Source organism: Periplaneta americana, chromosome 14 (genome assembly GCF_040183065.1).
Source record: "Periplaneta americana isolate PAMFEO1 chromosome 14, P.americana_PAMFEO1_priV1, whole genome shotgun sequence".
NCBI lineage: Eukaryota > Metazoa > Arthropoda > Insecta > Blattodea > Blattidae > Periplaneta > Periplaneta americana.
Window position 1 is genome coordinate 145,478,163 of NC_091130.1, and position 14,678 is coordinate 145,492,840.

Here is a 14,678-nt window from a genome sequence, read left to right on the forward strand (position 1 = left end):
ATTTTTGATTACATACTCATAACATGGAAGCATAATAGAATATACTCAAGTGTCCATCTTGTACAGAATATATAGTCATGTCTGGTGAGAATAAAAGTTAGTATATTCTCATTTCTATAAGTTCGTTCTCATGTTATTCTGAATATGGTTTGTGGCAGGCTCAGTTCTGAGTATTTCTTGATTTTTTTTCAGTTTAAAGTTAAATCTAAAAAAAAGACAAAATTTATGAACGATGTAGTGCCTCATGGAAAAACATAGAAAAAGACGTGAACATGAGAATTCAAGGAAACTTCAGAAGCCTTTAACGGTTCACAAAAGTGAATGTAAATTGGTTAAACACCTATTTGTTCTTCATAAAAAATGCCCCTACAATTACATTTTCAGTCTAATCTTCTCAACCTTTCCTTAAATGTAACGATTTTGAGAGGACCACCCTGAAAGATTGCCGCAGGTAAGCTGTTCCAGTCTACTATTGTGCGGTTAACAATGGAAAATTTTGCCACGTCCGTTCTTTGTTTTCTGCATTTAAACTTCCTAATATGATCAGCCCTTCCTAAGTATGATGGTGTTGCTAATCTAGCATTGATATCGGTCAATGCTTTGTGTCTCATTTGTGCCTTAAACAATGCGGTGAGTCTGGTTTTTCGTCGCCTTGATTTGAGAGGTTCCCACCCTAAGTCTTTCACTATCTCTTCACCATGTCCCTTTCCCATTTTGACATATTTTGCTGCCTTGCGTTGGACCTTTTCTGTTGAGTCGATTTGGTTTTGTCTGTACGGATCCCAGCCTACTGCCCCATATCCCATAACTGGGCGAACAAAGGTTTTGTACGCTAATTCTTTTGACTTTCGGTTAGATTTCTTCAGAATACGCATAGAGAAATGTAGTGCTTTCCAGGCTTTCCTTGTGGTATTAGTGACTTATTCCTCCCAACCCAGTTTGTTACTTAAATATATACCTACGTATTTACAAGTGTTCACTTGTGGCACCGATGTACCATTCAGCTGATATCCGAGACAAATTTCTATATGCGTTCTACAGAAGGATATTGACTTACTTTTACTGATATTGATTTTCATTTTATTTTCTGTCGTCCAGGTTACAATAACGTAAAGATCGTTTTGTAAGGCGGCGATATCGGATTCGTCATTAATTTGTCTATATGGGCTATTCCATATGAAATCGATCAGTAAAAAAACATCGCATTTTTTTAATACTCTCATTTTTTCCCCTATTTATACAAGGTGCTGAGGACAGTGCATTTTCAAAAATATACTATCGAAAGTCAAACGGTCTTCGTACTATTGAGCGACAAATTTAGCGTATTTTATAAAAACAAGCCTCTTTCAGCGCTCAGAACTCTGGAACCGTTTACTGCAGAACATTGAACGGGAGCTAATTTGGAGCTGACATTTGGTAGGTTATGTTAAGAAGTAATCCTTATTTTTATTGTATACAGAGATACAGATAATCTGATTTTACTTACTTTTAGGCTTTTTGCCAATTTGTAAAAATATAAAAAATTTGAGAAAAAACCTTGCATTATTAAGAGGGATTCGGCATTGTTTGCTTAGTGGCTCGGCAATAAGTTTCGAGGGTATTAAACAGATTATTTTCATACGCCTAGACTTGGACGGTGCAGTACCGCACGCAGTGGCCGAGAGCTGAAGATAAGCGAGCGTTGGGCGTCATTTTACTCCTATGTTTATGAAACTTGTGATAAAGCTAGCACAGCTATGAGCTACTAGACGAAACATTACGTGTTTGTCTCCTGGCCTTGCTTGTCTCGGCTAGCTCCCGCCTCACAGTCAGCTGGTTATTTCACGCGCGTACTATTTATTTTCTTTATTTGATATTTTCAATACTTTCTTATCAACGGTGTACCAGTAAAAAATATGTGTTTATTTGTACTTTCAATGCGGAATGTAACCATATATTTTAAAAATATTTTTTCGTGGTCAAAGGCGTCTTAATGAAGAAAAATCTAAATTTCTCCATTTCCATAAAAGGTAAGAAAAACTGTTTACATGTCAATATAAACTTTAACTTCTCAGCATCAAAATAAACCATGGTTTTGATCATTAGGTGAAAGGCTTTCGGAGCCACAACAGTTTAAAGTTGCTAATTTTATGAAAATACGATAAATTAAAATATATTGAAGTTCTGATGCCTCAAAATTTTGCACAAAGCATTGTATCACAGTTGTCAACGGACAGAAAAAGTTTCATTGTATTTAGAAATTGCAAGGTCAATTTTCTCTATATTTCGGTCGATTTGAGATGGAATAGCCCATATACAAGCATTTATTTTCATAGAATCGCACTTAACATCGTATTGCTGATTTACTAGTTGTTTCACAATTCGGGTATTGAACACAAGGCATTGAGGCCCAGATTTTCGGCGCGTGCTGTACAAGTATTTACCTGCAGTCCAACATATCCCTATACATTAAACACGATTTCGGTCCCCCGTTGAGCAATATAAAGGAGAATAAAGTACACCGGCCCATTGATTGGAGAGGGTGGAAAATTATAGAGAGGGGGGGGGGAAATTCGATGTACTAACGGGAGAAAGCTAAAAAAAAAAAGTTCCTTTATGTAAAAACCACAATTTTTGGGGAATGAGCGGAAGAGAATTTCCAAGGCAGGGATAGGGTTGAGGGGTGCGGCTGGAGTTTTCAGGTAATTACAACAAAAAGACAACATAAAAGCTGGGGTCAGCTTTTTGCTCTTTGTTTTTGCAGCGTGGTCATTAGAATCTGTTGGCTTTTGAGTTCCTCTGAGTTGTTTCACAAAGCAGCCGCTACGCGTCGCTCCTGCTCCTAATGAAGCTAAGCAAAGCTAATAATTGTGCATGTCACTCATCGCTTACGGAAATTATTTATAGCATGGTGCAGCGTCGAGCTACCTGTACTAGCCCGCCTTTCTCTCTGAAGCTACTTCATATACTTTTCGTCATATATTTTGACATTTCGGTTTTTTTTATTGTCTTTGTGACATCCCAGATGTGATTATATGAGATCAAAACGTTGTGTAAAATATTCATGCAAACGGGAAAAAGATTTTATAAAAGTGGCATCAGATCGAACAGGAGGGGAAAGAAGGAGAGCGGTTTTCATACTTTTTTAAAAATAGCGACGTATCTGTTAGTGAATTCTCTGATATTGTTTTCGTTGCAAAAATATCGTGAATTCTAAAGACTGCTGGAAATTCGTTTCTCTGTTTAACCCTCGACAAGTCAGGCGGGGTCCACTTTGTATCCCATACCACATACCACGTGCTCATAATTTGTGTGTACGTTCTGTAAGCAATGTTCGTAAATATGATCATATTACCCAACACTGGAAGCAATAGGTTGGCTTAAACTAGATAAGAAAATAAATTTACATTCACTTCTCCTTCTCTTCGAAAAAGATTTTATGAAAGTGGCATCAGATCGAACAGGAGGGGAAAGAAGGAGAGGGGTTTTCATACTTTTTAAAAATAGCGACGTATCTGTTAGTGAATTCTCTGATATTGTTTTCGTTGCAAAAATATCGTGAATTCTAAAGATCGCTGGGAATTTGTTTCTCTGTTTAACCCTCGACAAGCCAGGCGGGGTCCACTTTGTACCCCATACCACATACCACGTGCTCATAATTTGTGTGTACGTTTTGTAAGTAATGTTCGTAAATATGATCATATTACTCAACACTGGAAACAATAGGTTGGCTTAAACTAGATAAGAAAAGAAATTTACATTCACTTCTCTTCGAAATCTTGAACTCTTCTATTCCTTCGTACCTGTCGTCTCGCTTCACTTACCTTTCTTCCCACCACAATATGAACACACGCTCTCGCCATGAAACAATACTAACAATACCATCCCATCGCACCTCCTTATACTCATCCTCTTTCACAATAGCCCTGCCAAGACTCTGGAATTCGCTACCTGCTAGTATCAGGGACTGTCGAAATAAAATTGAATTCAAACGCAAACTTACTAGGCACTTGGTCAGGAATTGAGACTCGTTCAGGCATGGCTTTTTGTAAATAGTTCTCTTAATCTATCACAAAATATTTCAATATATCATAATTTCATCACTATAGAATTTTGTTATTCTAGGTTTAATTTGTAATTCAGTAAATACAAAAATATTCTTTGTTCTTAACTTCTATGATAAATTGTCTAGCTTTCATTAATCAGGTAATCTTGTCGTACTTTAATTTTTATTGTAATTGTAAATTTAATATTAATTGTAATTTTATTGTTCATATTATAGTTGTAATCCCCTGGTAGAGGGGCAGAGAAGGCCTGACAGCCTTATCTCTACCAGGTTAAATAAATAAATACTACTAAATAAATACTACTACTACTACTATATTTTTCTTTGGATCTTGAAAACGAATGAAGAAATATGGCAGGTTCCTTTTATAGCTAAATATTTAGATTTTCTGTATTCTAAAGTAAAAATAATTACAATTATACAAATATCATTCATTCATTCATTCATTCATTCATTCATTCATTCATTCATTCATTCATTCATTCATTCATTCATTCATTCATTCATTCAGTGTTCTCTCCAAAGGCAGGTCTTTCATTGCACACCCAGCATTCTCCAATATTTCCTATTTTCTGCCTTCCTCTTAGTCTCTGCATATGATCCATATTATCTTAATGGCGTCTATCATCTGATATCTTCTTCTGCCTCGAACTCTTCTCCCATTTACCATTCCTTCCAGTGCATCCTTCAGTAGGCAGTTTCTTCTCAGCCAGTGACCCAGCCAATCCTTTTCCTCTTCCTGATCAGTTTCAGCATCATTCTTTCTTCACCCACTCTTTACAACACAGCTTCGTTTCTTATTCTGTCTGTCCACTTCACACGTTCCATTCTTCTCCATATCCACATTTCAAATGCTTCTAGTTGTCCCTCTTCACTTCGCCGAAATATCCAGGTTTCTGCGCCTTGCAATGCCACATTCCATATAAAGCACTTCACTAGTTTCTTTATTTGTTTGATCCCTTCCCACGAGGTACGCAGAAAATGCTCCTTTTTCTATTAAAAGCTTCCTTTGCCATTGCTATCCTCCTTTTGACTTCCTGGCAGCAGCTCATGTTACTGCTTATAGTACACACTGTGAAATCGTTTACAATGTTCCGTAATATGAATCTTAGGCCCAATTGTATAAAACTCCCTGATTAAAGATCAACTTTGATCGAAGATCGAAAAGTGAACCGAGTTCAGACACTTCTTCTATTGTATAAAACTTTTCTGCGATCAAATTACTTTGGTTCAAATGCAATCTAAGTTCACGTGAAAAGGATTTGGCAACATCGCATAAACAGGTGAAATACGTGATGCGCGGACCATGTTACACAGGTTTGTTCAGTGTTGCCAATCTAGTGACTTTAACTCTTTTTCAACAACAATTTCTTTTAACTTTTATATTGCTTAAATAGGGATTTAGGGACCTTTTTAGCATCCAATAGTGACAAAATTTAATCTTTCTTTGTTGATAATGAGAAATCTAGCGACTTTACAACTACTTTTTGGCGACTTTCCGTATTACATTCTGTTGGAGACACTGGTTTTCTGTGCTATGTAAATAATGGCGGACAATAAGAAGGTTGACTGTTCTCCAAGTTGTTATCATGTTATGGTGTTTGATACTGCTAAACATAATAAAGCTTTATAAAACAATTTTCCTTTAGTAATACAGTTAATTGAACATTTATGAATGTATCTGTCATATCCATTAATAATTAATGGTTGTTATAAACATAATATAATTATAGGTTATGTTATTTGATACTGTTGAACACGATAGAGCCTTATAAAATATAAGAATGTTTGTGTATTAAGGCAAGAAATTGAAAGAAATATATATAAATGTACCTAACATATCTATTAAAATTAATAATAATTGATATTTTATTTGCACAATCTGTCACTCATATATTTCAAACAGAAACGAAATAACTGAACTTGGATCATCTAACTTAATTGGAGAAATTTCTTCAGTCAAAGTTGACTTTAGTTTCAGACAAATTAATCTCAGATTAGACTTTATACAACTCAAAATTCCAAGTTCAGCTGAAACAAGGATCAATTTAACCTTTGATCTAAGATTAAATGGTTTATACAATCGGGCCTTAGTCAAGTTGGGTAAGGGAATTTCGCATTTATCAGCGCCTGCAATTCTTTGATTAGATAATTTGTAGGACATGAGTGGCGGAGAAGTTGCCGTATATGTTTGGGTGATTGTAGGTTATGCTTGCAATATTTCGAGTGACGTGAAGCTGTTATTATTTGTTATTGCATCACTGCAAACGCAACATTCTCCAGTCTTTCCTATTTTCTGCCTTCCTCTTAGTCTCCGCATATGAACCATATAATATCTTAATGTCGTCAATCATTTGGTATCTTCTTCTGCCACGAACTCTTCTCCCGTTCACAATTCCTTTCAGTACATCCTTCAGAAGGCTGTTTCTTCTCAACGAGCGACCCAGCCAATTCCTTTTCCTCTTCCTGATCAGTTTCTGCATCATTCTTTCTTCATCCACTCTTTCCAAGACAGCTTCATTTCTTATTCTGTCTGTCCATTTCACACGCTCCATTCTTCGCCATATCCACATTTCACATGCTTCTAGTCGTTTCTTTTCATTTCGTCGTAATGTCCATGTTTCTGCTGCATACAATGCCATGCTCCACACAAAGCACTTCACTAGTCTCTTCTTTACTTCTTTTTCCAGAGGTCCGCAGAAGTGCTCCTTTTTGTTTTCAAAGCTTCCTTTTCCATTGTTATCCTCCTTTTGACGTCCTGGAAGCAGCTAACATTACTGCTTATAGAACGCCCCAATTATTTAGAGCTGTCCTTTAAATGTTAACTTAAAAACTTTTACAGTGTTCCATGATGTATGAACCTTAATAAAAGTGCCGGTCCGGTAAGGTAATTTATCTTTTATCAGCGCCTGTAATTCTTTGATTAGATAATCAGCAGGACATCGGTGGCGGAGAAGTTGCCGAATCGGTTTGGCTGATTCCAGGTTATGTTTACCATACTTCCAGTATCGTGGAGTTTTGCGTATCGTTGATTGTGCCAAAGATAGAAGATTATTTCGTTCCAGTCATTATGATCCCAAAAATGTGAACATGAGGCCTGCAGTTGGCTGGTCGAGCGCAGCCCTGTATGGGCTGTCACGCCACGGTATACTTATTACAATCAAAGGAGGCATGTGATCTATAGACTGCAATATCAATTATCAGAGTTTTCTCTTCGTTATCGACATGCCCTGCCCATCTCAAACATCTGGATTTAATGTTCCTAATTATTATGTTATGTGTAGAATGCAATGCGTGCAGCTCTGTGTTGTGTAACTTTCTTCATTCTCCTGTAACTACATTCCTCTTAGCCCCAAACACCTTATTCTCAAACACCTTTAATCTCTGTTCCTCTCTCAAAGTGAGAGTTCAAGTTTCAAAACCATACAGAACAACCGGTAATATAACTGTTTTATAAATTCCAACTTTCAGCTTTTTTTTTTTTTGTGAGCGGACTGGATGATAAAAGCTTCTGAACCGAATAGTAAGAGGCATTTCCCATATTTATTCTGCGTTTAATTTCCTCTCGAGTATCATTTATATTTGTTACTGTTGCTCCAAGATACTTGAATTGTTACACTTTTTCAAAGGATAAATTTCCAATTTTTATATTTCCATTTCGTATTATGTTCTGGTCACGAGACATAATCATATATCTCACTTGCTTCAAGTAACTGACATGTAAATTTGAATGTTAAATTTGTTACTTATTAATGTTACTTGCAATGCTTTACCAACAATCAAAAATGCATTTAAAAATAGGCTTAAGGACCTTACTAATAGACGGTAATTATACACAGTAGTTAAAGGGTGTAAATGATATGTTTTTATTGAAGTGTTGTATCAGTGAAGAATTATGTTGTGTCAGTGAAGTGTGTTGTATCAATGAAGAAGTATGTCGTGTCAGTGAAGTGTGCTGTGTAAGTGAAACGTGTTCCTGTCAGGGAAGCTTTATAGTTTATAGTGGCAGTGCAAAGAATTTGAACAGTGAAATGTTTTTGAAGTGTTAGTGAAATCAGGATAGAATCAGTGAAATGTGTCGTAGTTCCAGTGCAGTGAGTGAGTTGACAGCAAAATGAGTGTAATGTTGAAAGGTACTTGTGCAGATATGAACATATACTCGTGAGTTTTAGTTCGATCAAAGTTACAAATTAGAATATTTCAGATATTATTTTAAGTGATCGTTTCATTTAATTTAGTATATTCCCTGTTGTTGTTATTATTATTATTATTATTATTATTATTATTAGTATTAATTATTAGTATTATTATTAATTGTATTTTTAATTAATAAGTTTATTATTGTTATTATTGAGTGTAATTAGTTACCACTGCCACCGGGTATATACCCATTGCAGTGTGAATACATACATACATACATGTTTACGTAATGAAAGATCGAGGTAGTGCATGCATTTCTTATTGAACGAAGTTTGTACATTGAATATTGAATTTTCTTTGGCAGTGCGTAAAATGAGAAGTAGTGCGTATTATGATTACTAACTTTTGTACGCACTTGTGTTTAAAAGATTCACTTTATGCACTTGTAACAGTGGGTAAAATGCAAATTTACGCACTATCATAGAAAAAAAATTGTTTGTGCGAGATCGTGCGTATTTGCTTGGTTTCCGCACAAAACCAATCCGGGGAAAGTCTAAAATTCCACATTCAGTATTCCCAACCTAACACACATAACAATTTCCCCTCTTCTTACTGCTTAAGTGACATATTGATTTTACTGCTTTAGGTTTTTAACATATTATTTTTAGAGACGTTCAATATAGTAATAATTATAAATTGGAAACTTACCACTGCAATTTCACCTAAATTGCACTGTTAATTATTGTTTTTAAATATTTGCAAAAATTAAGTAAACTCTGCAACTCCACTAAAGTTACTGCATTCGTGATGCAAGTAACATTAAGGAAGCCGTGAAAATATAAACAAGATTCCATAGACTGGGGTGAAAAAAAAGACAGACGTATATGACGGTCTGCTGGAGTATAGTAAACACAGAAAACATTTTAAAGCAACAATGTTGAAGATAGATATTTTTGTTTTGCAAATTTGCCGTCATTGAACAGAAACCAAGATGGAGATTTCATTGCAACTAATTAGAAATTCCTCTTTCAGGTTTGTAATAAACGATCTTCGCACAAAATAATGTACGATACACGAGCGGTATGTTTTCTTTCATTTCTCGGAAATTAAAAAAGGTCAACTACGTTTCGCTTTTTCAAACTTCAACATACCGCTCTTGTAACGCATATCTGTATATATAATTTGAACTGGTAATGGAAATTACGGGAAAACGGCTTAACGGATTTTAATAAATGGCCCCTCATTTTGAAGCTTGGAACCCGAAGTTTTTCGGAAAAGTAGTAATTTTCAGTGAAATGTCAATTTTCCTACATAATTTTCCTATTTTCCAAAATCCATCTGTTGTCAGTTTTGAGAACTAATTTTATTCAATCACGGCCGACTTGATTGAATTTCCGAACAAAACACACACTACAATCAACAATAGGCTATTACACGAAGGCCATGACCTGCAGGATTGCCGACATATTTAGAGCTCAATTCAATTTGTTATTAAAAACTGATTCAGAAGTGTATAATTTTCTGAGTACAGCTGTGTATTGGATATTCAAATCTACGAAACTTGAGGTGGTTTAATGACATTATTACCATTAGAAATTAAATATTATTATACCGGTAGTTAATATCATGATGCATCTATTTTTCATTAATTGTACATAATATTGATGCTATATTGATGACATGAAAGTGAAACGTTTTGTGGTTATGTAAGGAAATGTAGAGAATATCTTAATTTAGATCTTCAGTTCTATAATTTACTGAGTGGCTGCTATATATAACTACAAAACTAAAGTAAGATAATAATATTGTTATTAAAAATCAAATACTTTTATACTTATTAACCGAGTAGGGTTGGGTCTTTTTCATATACTTAATGGCGGTGTAGTGTAGATATTGATATGTGTCATTGTCTTCAGTATTGGCTCGAGAGAGCGCAAAAATTACAGTTCCTAAGGAAAGATCAAAAGGTATTACTTACTGATAAAATAAGAGGCCTACAAAATTTTCTGGTCTCCAGACCATTTCAGCAAGACCTCTTAGTAGGATAAAATGATTTTACGCTGTACATTTCAAGTTCTACATGCAGCAGCTATAAGAAAATGCTATTGTTCGAAAGCTTAGCACACCTGACATTTTTTAAACTTTTGCCTACAATCCACAATGACCTGAAATAGCTACTGCTATCGTCCTGACATTGATACTTGCGTTTTCGCGTTGAAACTCAAAAACTGAAGTTGGATAGGTTCAAGTAAAAGTATTTGGCCTAAAAAATCCATTCAGAGGGAGTATGTTTCATTATTATGGAAGCAAATAACTATCAAAAAGGCATTTATTCTTCATTGTAAATAAATCTGAAAAATTTTTATTTGAACGTCTAACGAACTTAGTTTGCAGCAGTATTTGCTGCACAAGCCATTAGTTATTGTTTAATACTAACCGAACTATTACTTCTCTGCTGCAGATAAAAAAAAAGACGGTGATCTTTTTGCACGGTTGCCTTGCGACGTTTCAAAACACGCTAAATAGTCTTGCAGAGAATCGTCTACCCTTGCCTCTCTCTTCTGCTCATCCTAGAGCGCTAGTGTAGTTGGACAATAGCTGTGATTATGTTCCCCTGATTAGCGTTGTGGGTTGCGCCCCCCGATTGAAACGACAGCGTACGGGGGGGTTGAAGCAGTGTCGATCCTTGGAAGCTGGAGGCGGCCAAATGACTGCCTCATAAAGAGTCGTGTAACAGGGTGTTACCAGGTACGTAAAATCGCTTTATGGCACCTCCAAATTGTTTTATCCTGCGCCCCTCCATTCCTCTCCCACCCCCTATTCACTCTCGCACCCTTTCTTCATGCTTGCTTTTCTGCCAAGCAAAACGAACGCGTTTTAAAGGTTACAATGTGGGTAGATAAGCCTTAACTAACTGACGGTTCGCGTAACATATGGACGATTTTTTTTGTCGTCGTCTTAATGTGGTAATACAATACGGTGGTATAATTACCACTCGTTAAATCTACCGCGACGACTATGTGGAAGGTCCCTATTTTGTGTTTAAGATCATTCCCTGGAATTAATTATTTGTAAAATATTTTGTTCTAAGTCTTTTTTATGTAAATAGAGATATTATTTTATCAGAAAGTATTGTAATTATTAGTGTTAAGGGGAGTCATCAAAACCCAAAATTAACAAAAGTGACTTCTTAATATTTTTGCGCTTTATGAGAGTATGGTTTATTCTGCTTAATTTGGTGTTCAGTTCATTAAAATATTACAATATTCATTATTATAAATATATTTAAAAATATATGCCATTAGGAAAATTCAGGATAACAGAAAGGGTTTGGAATTGAACGGGTTACATCAGTTTCTTGTCTGTGCTGATGGCGTGAATATGTTAGGAGAAAGTCCACAAACGATTAGGGAAAACACGGATATTTTACTTATTATATGTTTAAATATATGCCGTTAGGAAAATTCAGGATAACAGAGAGGGTTTGGAATTGAACGGGTTACATTAGCTTCTTGTCTATGCGGATGGCGTGAATATGTTAGGAGAAAATTCACAAACGATTAGGGAAAAACTGATATTTTACTTATTAAATTTTTTAGGAAAATTCAGGATAACAGAGAGGGTTTGGAATTGAACGGGTTACATCAGCTTCTTGTCTGTGTTGATGGCGTGAAAATGTTAGGAGAAAATCCATAAACGATTAGGGAAATCACGGATATTTTATTTATTATATTTTTAAATACTGTATATGCCATTAGGAAAATTCAGGATAACACAGAGGGTTTTTGAATTGAACGGGTTACATCAGCTTCTTATCTGTGCTGATGGCGTGAATATGTTAGGAGAAAATCTACAAACGATTAGGGAAAACACGGATATTTTACTTATTATATGTTTAAATATATGCCGTTAGGAAAATTCAGGATAACGGAGAGGGTTTGGAATTGAACGGGTTACATCAGCTTTTTGTCTGTGCTGATGGCGTGAATATGTTAGGAGAAAGTTCACAAACGATTAAGGAAAACACGGATATTTTACTTATTGTATTTTTAAATATATGCCGTTAGGAAAATTCAGGATAACAGAGAGGGTTTGGAATTGAACGGGTTACATCAGCTTCTTATCTGTGCTGATGGCGTGAATATGTTAGGAGAAAGTCCACAAACGATTAGGGAAAACACGGATATTTTACTTATTAAATGTTTAAATATATGCCGTTAGGAAAATTCAGGATAACAGAGAGGGTTTGGAATTGAACGGGTTACATCAGCTTCTTGTCTATGCGGATGGCGTGAATATGTTAGGAGAAAATTCACAAACGATTAGGGAAAAACTGATATTTTACTTATTAAATTTTTTAGGAAAATTCAGGATAACAGAGAGGGTTTGGAATTGAACGGGTTACATCAGCTTCTTGTCTGTGTTGATGGCGTGAAAATGTTAGGAGAATATCCATAAACGATTAGGGAAATCACGGATATTTTATTTATTATATTTTTAAATACTGTATATGCCATTAGGAAAATTCAGGATTACAGACAGGGTTTGGAATTGAACGGGTTACATCAGCTTTCTGTCTGTGCTGGTGGCTTGAATATGTTAGGAGAAAGTCCACAAACGATTAGGGAAAACACGGATATTTTACTTGAAGCAAGTAAAGCGATAGATTTGGAAACAAATCCCGAAAAGACGAAGTATATGATTATGTCTCGTGACTAGAATATTGTACGAAATGGTAATATAAAAATTGGGATTTATTCTTTGAACAGGTGGAAAAATAATTCAAATATCTTGGAGCAACAGTAACAAATATAAATGACACTCGAGAGTTAATTAAACGCAGAATAAAAATGGGAAATGCCTGTTATTATTCGGTTGAGTCGACCTGGTTGGCGAGTTGGTATAGCGCAGGCCTTCTATACCCAAGATTGCGGGTAGTGGATCCCGGGCCAGGTCGATGGCATTTAAGTGTCCTTAAATGCGACAGGCTCATGTCAGTAGATTTACTGGCATGTAAAAGAACTCCTGCGGGACCAAATTCCGGCACATTCGGCGACGCTGATATAACCTCTGCAGTTGCAAGCGTCGTTAAATAAAACATAACATTTATTCGGTTGAAAAGCTTTTGTCAGCTAGTCTGCTGTCAAAAAATCTGAAACTTAGAATTTATAAAACAGTTATATTGCCGGTTGTTATGTATGGTTGTAAAACTTGGACTCTCACTTTGAGAGAGAAACAAATATTAAGGGTGTTTTTGACAATAAGCTTCTTAGGAAAATATTTGGAGCTAAGAGGGATGAAGTTGTAGAAGAATGGAGAAAGTTACATCCCTCTTAGCCCCAAATATTTTCCTAAGCAACTTATTCTCAAACACCCTTAACTTTTGTTCCTCTCAAAGTGAGAGTCCAAGTTTCACAACCACACAGAACAACCGGTAATACAGTATAAATTCTAAAGGCTCATTCACAATGAAAATTAAACATAACCGTAACATAAACACAGAAGTTTGCGCCCAGGCTACCAAATGGGATCATTCACAATGATTCACATAAGCATTGACATAAACATTACCGTAAGACGTTAACATGAAAGTTTGCAAACTCCAAACTTTCATGCTTATGCTTACGTGATTGGTAAACAGAACACAATCGTGGAGCGCTGAAGTATACGACAGAATATGAGAAAATGGCGTCGTTGTTATGTTTCTATGGTTACTAAGTATGTTTGCTGTTATGTTTATGTTCCCATCGTGAATGATGGTATGACTTCTTGATTTTATCGTAACGTTTAAATTCTTAAGGGAAGACTCCACTGAAAATCATGAAAATTTTTCCAAATTTCTTTAGCTATTTCACTTATTCAGAATTTATATTTTCATACCCCAAATGAATTCAGCTCAGTTCTGATTAGAAATACTCGTATGTTTACACTTTTTAAATTAAGGCTGGAAGGGGGCAAGGAATTTAAAGAGCTGTCAAAATTGTTTTTCATCGAAGAATTCTTTTTTAAAATTTCTGATTACAAATCTAGTAACTTTTTGTTGGCTCCCTGAAGTTACTAGATGAATGTAGCAGAGGAGAATATTAATTTACATAAATATTCATTTTATTTTCAAATCTATTTTTCTGTGTTCATTTTTGTTGATTCAACACCAACTTTCTTATGCCAAATATTAATCAATCTGGATGAAAATTTTACTGCAAGTATTTATGAGGTAGCTGCATGTTTCTATGCATTTATTTTGTGAGAAATGCTGCTAGTTTATTTTATAAATATTTTTCTTAATGTTGCTAGTTTATTTTAATATTTTTCTTAATGCTGCTAGTTTATTTTATTAATATTTTTCTTAAGAAAAATATTAAACTAGCAACATTTCTCACAAAATAAATACATAGAAACATGCAGCTACCTCATAAATACTTGCAGTAAAATTTTCATCCAGATTGATTAATATTTGGCATAAGAAAGTTGGTGTTGAATCAACAAAAATGAA